The following is an 8,221-nucleotide window of genomic DNA, read 5'->3' on the forward strand; positions in this document are numbered from 1 at the left end:
ACACACACACACACACACACACACACACACACACACACACACACACACACACACACACACACACACACACACACACTGCTTCTTAGCTCTAGTAAAATTAAACTTGAGGTTTTTGTACCAAGGCCTGAAATATTGAATGTAATTGAGATTTTTTTTTTTAAAGGACAATACATGCCATAATGTACATCAATGATGTTTTTAGATATATGAAACATATTTTCTTCATGTATAGATGTAATTCTCTTGTAGGTTTTGGTGGAGAAATGAATGACATGTTAAGTGTGAGCGTAGTTAGCAGTGGGGAAATGGTTTCAACAAACTGTCGAAATAAAGCACTCCTGATAAACAACTTTTGACATATCAAGACGTACACATATAGTATATGCTCTATAATAGATATGTTTATTAAATGTCTTAATAAAATGTCCAATCTCCATTTTCCTATATAAGTATTTTAAGAAATATTGACAGTGTCACCAGTCAGTCAGCGTGATCTGGGCACTAACATGAATTGATACCATGAAGAAGGGAGAAGTTAAATATCTACCAAGTGTGTGCACTGTACAGTTACAACTGTAAATCCTTTTTCTTCACCAAGTTGTAGCCTTGTTGCTCTGCTATGCCATCCATTTATAAGTTGTGCCATACTAAATTGTTTTGTTCCCCTTTAATAGTCAGATTAAGTCTGAAATTCAATGTGATGAAAAAGTATTTGAATTTGGAAATAAAAGCACATTAATAAAATGGAACTTATGGGGGAAAAACTCATCACACAAAAATTTAGCTTCAAAAAATGCTGGAGAAAGATACAGATTAATAAAGAGGTGTTCTTAACCCCAGATTTTAAAAGTATTTAAGCGCTTAACTGCAACAATTGAATGCTCTTCGATGCCACATAAGGAATGTGCTCTACATAAACCTACACACAACAATATTTGCCATTTGTTGGTGTTTGTTTGACATAAGGAGAGTTGAATTTGTGCGCAACTGATGAAAAATGGCATTTCACTGTTATCTTTGTAATTCAGTTGTACGTTTGTTGTATTTTGTACATTCTCTGTAACCAGTTCTACCTCATTTTGAAGACATTGTACATGGAAATATTTATTTCATGTCATTTCACATGCCAGTTATAAGGAGCAATGTTTCTAATTCTTGACCTGTCATAGTCTACCTCACTAAAGACTGTTGTGTCATGCAAATGAAGATATCACACCAAAAGAAAAAAACCTGACTAAGTCTTTTTGTGTATGAATGTGTTTGAGGTTTGAGTGTCCTGATCATTCGAATATTCTAATATTTTTTCTTTAAAAAAAAATACCGACCATGGCCAGCTTCATATTGCAGCATGATAGTGACATATTTCTATGTGCAGGAGTAATAACTTCTCTCAGTAACATCAACGTGATACTGGACGGTTTACGGTGCCGCACATTTCATATCAACAGAGGTATTCTTTTGTTTCTAGGTGGACTGAAATGTTCCACTATTTGTATTTACTCTGCTACATTCAACCAGTAATAATCCTGAGGTATGATCATTGATGGCTAATTTCAAATATATATATTGTTTTGCTCTTCCATATATTCAAGACAAGTTCCTAATAAATTTCTCTGGAGTTTCCCGAAAGGAACAATTTAATTTGGCACTTATTGTAGTCAGGCAAGCATGCGATCCCACATATACGTAAGAGGAGTAAAGTTTCCTATAATGAATCAAAGATTATACATTTTTACTTGGATTTAGATGGAGAAGTACATATTCCTTTGTAGAGCAACCACTGCTTTTAAACTCAACTAGTAAAACTAATTTAACCAGTCCCAGAACAACCCCTTTTCCCAAAAATCATTACATATTCCTTTTTCAGTAAACCTTCTTAAAAAAAAATAAAGAAATAAAGCAACAGTAGAATCAAGTGTAACCCAAATCTTTATTTCTCTTCTGTTTTATGAAATCAATCATTTTAGCCAAAGATGTAAAACTGGTGAGAATCACAGGGTCATTTCTGTGATGTAAAGACCCCATAAGAAGCTCAAAAGAGCACAGAATAAAAGGACAGGCAGAGTGGAGCAGAGCCTGACCCTCATCCCCTGGACACCACCCCCTATCCACCGTTTTATTGTCTAAAGGGTGGAGGGCATGCGCTGGCGTGTGACAGATGTCCGAAACTTTTGTCCTTTCGTCCACAGTAAATCTAACCTTGTTGCATTGTCAAAGTATTTTGCAGCAAAACCCTCTTTGTGCCAAACTGTTTTACATAAAATGTATCTTTAACTATCAACAGCCTAAAGTCTCTGCATCTTAAACCAACCCCAGACTTCATTCCTGGACCTGGCTGCAGGAATTAAACCAGCCAACCTCATCAAAAACCTTTCGCTAAGTTTCTAGTCCCATCTGTTAGCCTCAGCTCAGCACTCACTTCTTATTCTGAGCAACCAGCTCAATAAACCATCAATACGTACCTGTGACAAATGCCAAAGTTTATCTCTAAATTTCATTTATTTGACCTGTGAAATTTATATATGGTCCCCTTGCCAAAATGCAGTGTGTCTGCCTGTCTAACAACACTAACTCACAAACAATAGCAGCTACAGCAGCTGCAAGATAACAAGTATAACAGTGACACCTACAGGATTATCAACAAGCTTCTACTTGTATTAAATGATTGTTGAAATAATAAGTGGTAATTGAAAGACAACTAACAGAAACAGTGTTGTAAAGTCATCCGCAAAATATGGTGAAGATGGAAAGTATACATTTTTTTTTACAAACAGTCACAGATGCTGATTGAAACACATTAAAATTTACAAAACATGACTTACACCTTTCAGACTTCCAAGCTTAGTTTGTGTCTTTACTTTTCACTTTCATGATGCTGTCTTTAGCTCCTCTACTCCATTTTCTTCTTGTCATTTTAAGGCTGGGTTTGGGACCACTTTTAAAAGAGTGACAACATTTTGCACTGTAGGTGTTTGTACAAACAAAAATAAGGACAAAAAGGCCTAAGATAGATAGATAGATAGATAGATAGATAGATAGATAGATAGATAGAAAGATAGATAGATAGATAGATAGATAGATAGATAGATAGATAGATAGATAGATAGATAGATAGATAGATAGATAGATAGATGGATAGATAGATTGATAGATAGATAGATAGATAGATAGATAGATAGATAGACAGACAGACAGACAGACAGACGGACGGACGGACAGATAGATAGATAGATAGACAGACAGACAGACAGACAGACAGACAGACAGACAGACAGACAGATAGATAGATAGATAGATAGATAGATAGATAGATAGATAGATAGATAGATAGATAGATAGATAGATGAACAAATACCAACAAACGTGTTCTAAGTAAAAGTATAAATATAACATCAGCAAAATTAACTTTAAAGTAAAATTCTGGCTTAAAATAATCCCAGGGTCTTTTACGGCAAATACACTCATCAAATAAGCCATTGAGACAATTTTTTTCGTGTAACAACCAATAACGGAGATATCCCGGAGAGTTGCTAACAGTCGCTAACAGTCTCTAACAGCCGAATGCGGCTAACACTGATTAGCTCGGGGCAGCACAGTGAACGCATTAAAACTGCTTTAACTGTGCAAATACTGCTCAACCTCTGCAGTAGCATGATAACAGTCCTAACACATTAACCGAAGCACCAACAACGTAGTAAGCGAACCCAGAGTTTATTAAAATAGTGTTTTGAAAGACTTACCTGCTGGCCCCTGTGTTATGGAATATTTCCTTTCCCTTAACAGTTTGTGTTGTCAATGATCAATCCTTCTGTATGATGATGTTATGACTTTTTGTTAGATTACTTCTGAGGTCAGTTAGGTCAGTTAGTCTGCCCTGTAAAGTCTCTGGGGCTGACCAAGGTCATGTTTTCCTCTTGGAGTCTGCTATCTATTCTTTGCAGGACTAGACACAGCTGCAGACTTAGAAGATAGCGGTCACAGTCACTCTGTGACATTCTGCATTACCTAGCTGGTGTGTGTCCTTTGTGTCATGTTTAGGCATTATAGCCAATGAGATGTTAGAACATCTAAAGGAAAATAATCTGAACTGAGCCTTAGAGTTGAGGTGGCTTCACACACTTGGTGTCGACAAAACTTCTGTTTCTCCTTGATCAAGAATTCTTAAACTTCTTCAGTATCAGACATAGATGACGCATTTTGTCTTCTGGCACCACAAAAAATTCTCCCTAACACCTAGTTCCAACTCCTCTCGTAGTAAAGTACATTAAAGTCGATTACCAAATGCAAGCCAAAAGGAAGGAGCCCATTGGTGCTTTGTTTTATGTGTATGGATACTTATCATGCTACTGCAGAGGTTTGGGATTATTTTGAGCAGTATTACTGGTTAAAAAAGATGTTTGACTCCCGGAAAAATCGACGTTAATAGTTGATACAAGAAAAAAATTGTCTCGATTGGCTTATTTGATGACCCAATTTGCCTAAAAAGACCCTGGGATAATTTTACACCAGAATTTCACTTTAAAGTACATTTTGAGTAAAGCTAAATTAACCCTCAGTGGGTTTCCTCAAGAAGGCTTTACTTGCCCAGGACTGAACCATGTCCATGTTGAGGCTTTAAAAATATAAATGAAAATAAAAAGGTTTTGATTTTTTTTACTGTAATCGGCCCAATTTGCTTATAAACGGCTGGCTTGCTGAGATATAGCCGACCAAAGGATTAACAGCTAATTCCATACACCATCACCACCACCACACCAAGGAGGCTAAAAAGAGGAGAAGTGACAGCGCCAAAAATAAAGACATGTATACAGTATATTCGCCTTACATTTGAGCACTCCCAAAAAGTTCTGTCAGACTGAGTGCAACGGTGCAACCAAAGAGCACCTGGCTGAGCAGAAACCATCCCTTTATCACCAGCACCATCTGCTGTAACCCTCCAACAGCAATCCATTGTGTCGTAACCCAAAGATGAGACATTGTGTGTGTGTGTGTGTGTGTGTGTGTGTGTGTGTGTGTCTCAGCCTCTTTTCAAAGGCCTTGCACCGCACCAGTGAGTAACACATACTACCTCATGTCTACAAATATGAACCATCCCCATAACTCATGGAACAGTTGTCTTGAGTAATTTCCTTCAAGTCCCACTAGAGGGAGTAAGCAGTAAGCTGTAAGAAGTCATCTGAGGCACTTCAGTAATGTCTGCTGGAGGGGCAACAGTAATAAACACAGTAGATAAAGGCTGTGATTTTTGCAGACACTTTCAGGGACAGGGATGAAAAACACAAATCCCAACCCAACAGGGGCTACGCTCTATGATGGATGGGGCAGTGAGGATAGAGGATCTCACCAGGGATAAATCAGCAAAAATCTATCACATCTTTTATTCCATTTTGGCTAAATGGAATTAATTTAAATTACTTTCTTTAGCTAGGTAACAGCTATGAAAACTTTAATCTCAGGCCCTTTCCCTCACGCACCTTCTGTAATGATTAAACCGAGTGAAACTGGTCTATGTATATTTGATCTTGTGCCTTTCCACTCAACTTCTGCACGCTGGAGTGGACCTGACACCAGAAATAGAGAGAACAACCACTATCTCACCCTGATACTTGATCACGGCAATACTGCAGATTACATGTTATTGATTCATTAAAGCCATAAACTCCCCCCTTTTGTTGTATCTTTTACATACACACTTACTTCCCTCTGTCTCCCTCCCTCCATCACACATCACACCAACGTCCTACTTAATCCATGTCCTACCTCTGCAACCAAGTCCTGCTATTCAGATGGATGAAGGAGGACAGAAACCTAAAAGGTGGTGGTGGGGGGGGGGGGGGGGGGTGCATGACAAAGCATGTGTGCAGTACATCATATATGTGACATTGTGATGGTGTATATAGAGAAGAATCGAAATAATGCCTATGAAACTCACCTATTGCAAATAAATAATATAAACAGTTAAATGCTTTATAATCATCTAAAATTGATATTTTTAAAGCACTAGCAATGGACAGCTGCATTTATCAATATTTTAGACTCTCTGTTTTCGAATAACCCACTGTGAGTTGCAGCATCAAACTGCACACAATAATTCCAAACGCATGCAGCACTGCAGGTAGGAGATGAAGGATAAATCCATAGCAACAGACAAGTTTTTCACTATGTGCCTCTGTTCATTGTTCTCGTTTACTTTTCGTCTTCCTGCTGTAGCTCGCTCTCCCTCTGCTTGCTTGCTGTGGGTAAGGAGGTGCTGTACAGTGCACTGTACAGTCTGAGCCTATTGGGAACATGCTGCTGACTCAGCCCAGGCCACTGCATTCATCTATCTGCACTGCAGTGCTGTCTCTCTGCTTACTCCCCCCTCCTTCCTCCCCTCCCTTCCCTTATTCAGTGCGCCACTTTATACACACACACACACACACACACACACACACACACACACACAAACGCCTGCTTTTATAGTGATTTCAGTGCTGTTGCACCGTGACACACCCAACCACATAAATTTGAACAATAATCTTATTCAAGTGTTGTTTAAACATGAACAAAAACAATATGATCTAGATTTCTGTTATAGTATATTCTCTCTCTCTCTCTCTCTCTTTCTCTGTCTCCTGTGTAGCTTTCAAACATTTTCTCTGTCATGTTTGCAACACATACGAAAAAAATCACCTTATTTAGAGCATCAATACGTCTCACATCACTTAAAAATGCTTAAACATTTACATGATCACACTTATCACAGTAAATTAGGTGATTGAACAGCAACAAAAACATCTATTGGCAGACATGTTGGCATGTTGCATGACAAAGTGACAGTCATTGATGTTGGTCCAAAAATGACACCAGCCATAGGTGTAACTGGAAGGCTGCTTTATTGTTTGGAAATAGATTCGTGCTCAAATGAAGATATTCTTTCACTGATTCTCATTTAATCGTCCCATGTTGTTGTGCAACACACGTCCTCTCTCTGACTGTATTAGTGGCAAGAGAAAGATTTTTTTTTTCAGTTATTTTCAGGAAAGAAAAGTAATTTATCTCAGTCATGCTACAAAAGAATGGCCTCATATACTGATTGGTCAACCAACATTTGGAAATGAACAGAAGTGTAAAACAGAAGGCAAGCTGTTCCCTTTACTAGCCCAAGAGCCGGTAAACAGAACACACACAGAGAGAGCACTTGTACTACATGACTCTACAAGATGTTAGTCCAGACAGTCTAATCTAGGTGGTGAGTTTTCAGTTTACAAGTTAAATTTGAACTCAATACATCATTTCTATCGTGCTCCGTTTTGATTCACTCCCATGGGTTTTGAGATCCTCATTGCTGATTTTATTGACAGACTAAATAGGAAGCTAAAAAGGCACGTGCCGTTAAGAGATATTGCACCATAAACAAACACACAGACAGTTAAGACAACTAACCCTTAAATAATGATATATATCATATTGAAAGTGACAGCGAAATTAAAGATCAACTCCAAACTGCAGCAGTGTGTTAAGGGGGAAACATGGAGGAGGGTTAGAGCTGAAACAAGCAAAAAATTGTCACACAAAGTGAGCTGTGGCTCATACTGGGGGATACTGGTTAACCAGCGGTTTCCGGTAAAAGGCTGTGTGTGTGTGTGTGTGTGTGTGTATGTGTGTGTGTGTGTGTGTGTGTGTGTGTGTGTGTCTGTGTCTGTGTTATCTTTGTGTGCACTGTAATATAGGAAACTAGGGGCAAGACATCTTCACAAATGTACAAAAGGGTATGCTGGTAGTGCAATCCTCTCATCAAGGCAGGCTCCACAATTCTCAGCAAGCAGCCAGTACAACACCATGCATTGTACGCTGGTACCCAGTATGCAGGAGTCCTGGGCAGGCCAGAGTTTTGGTTATTCTCTGAACATGCCACACAAAGAAAGCATGATCAGTTACACTCTGTGGTCAATGCAAGGAGTGGACAGGAGAGTATATATACTATATATATATATATATATATATATATATATATATATATATATATATATGTAGGTAATATAGCTCTGTAATGTATGTCTTGATTTATACAGTTTTAAATACAATTTCTGCTTTTTGATATAGATTCTTTTAGCTTACTCTCCTCTTTTTGTGTGTGAAAAGTGACTCAAAAAAATCTACTCCATCTAACAAATGTGTCACAGCCTAACAAGTGTGACAAAGGGTGTCAGCTGGAAGCCATTCTATTTACGGTTATTAA

The sequence above is a fragment of the Echiichthys vipera genome (genome assembly GCF_963691815.1).
Source record: "Echiichthys vipera genome assembly, chromosome: X".
In the NCBI taxonomy this organism is placed as follows: domain Eukaryota; kingdom Metazoa; phylum Chordata; class Actinopteri; order Perciformes; family Trachinidae; genus Echiichthys; species Echiichthys vipera.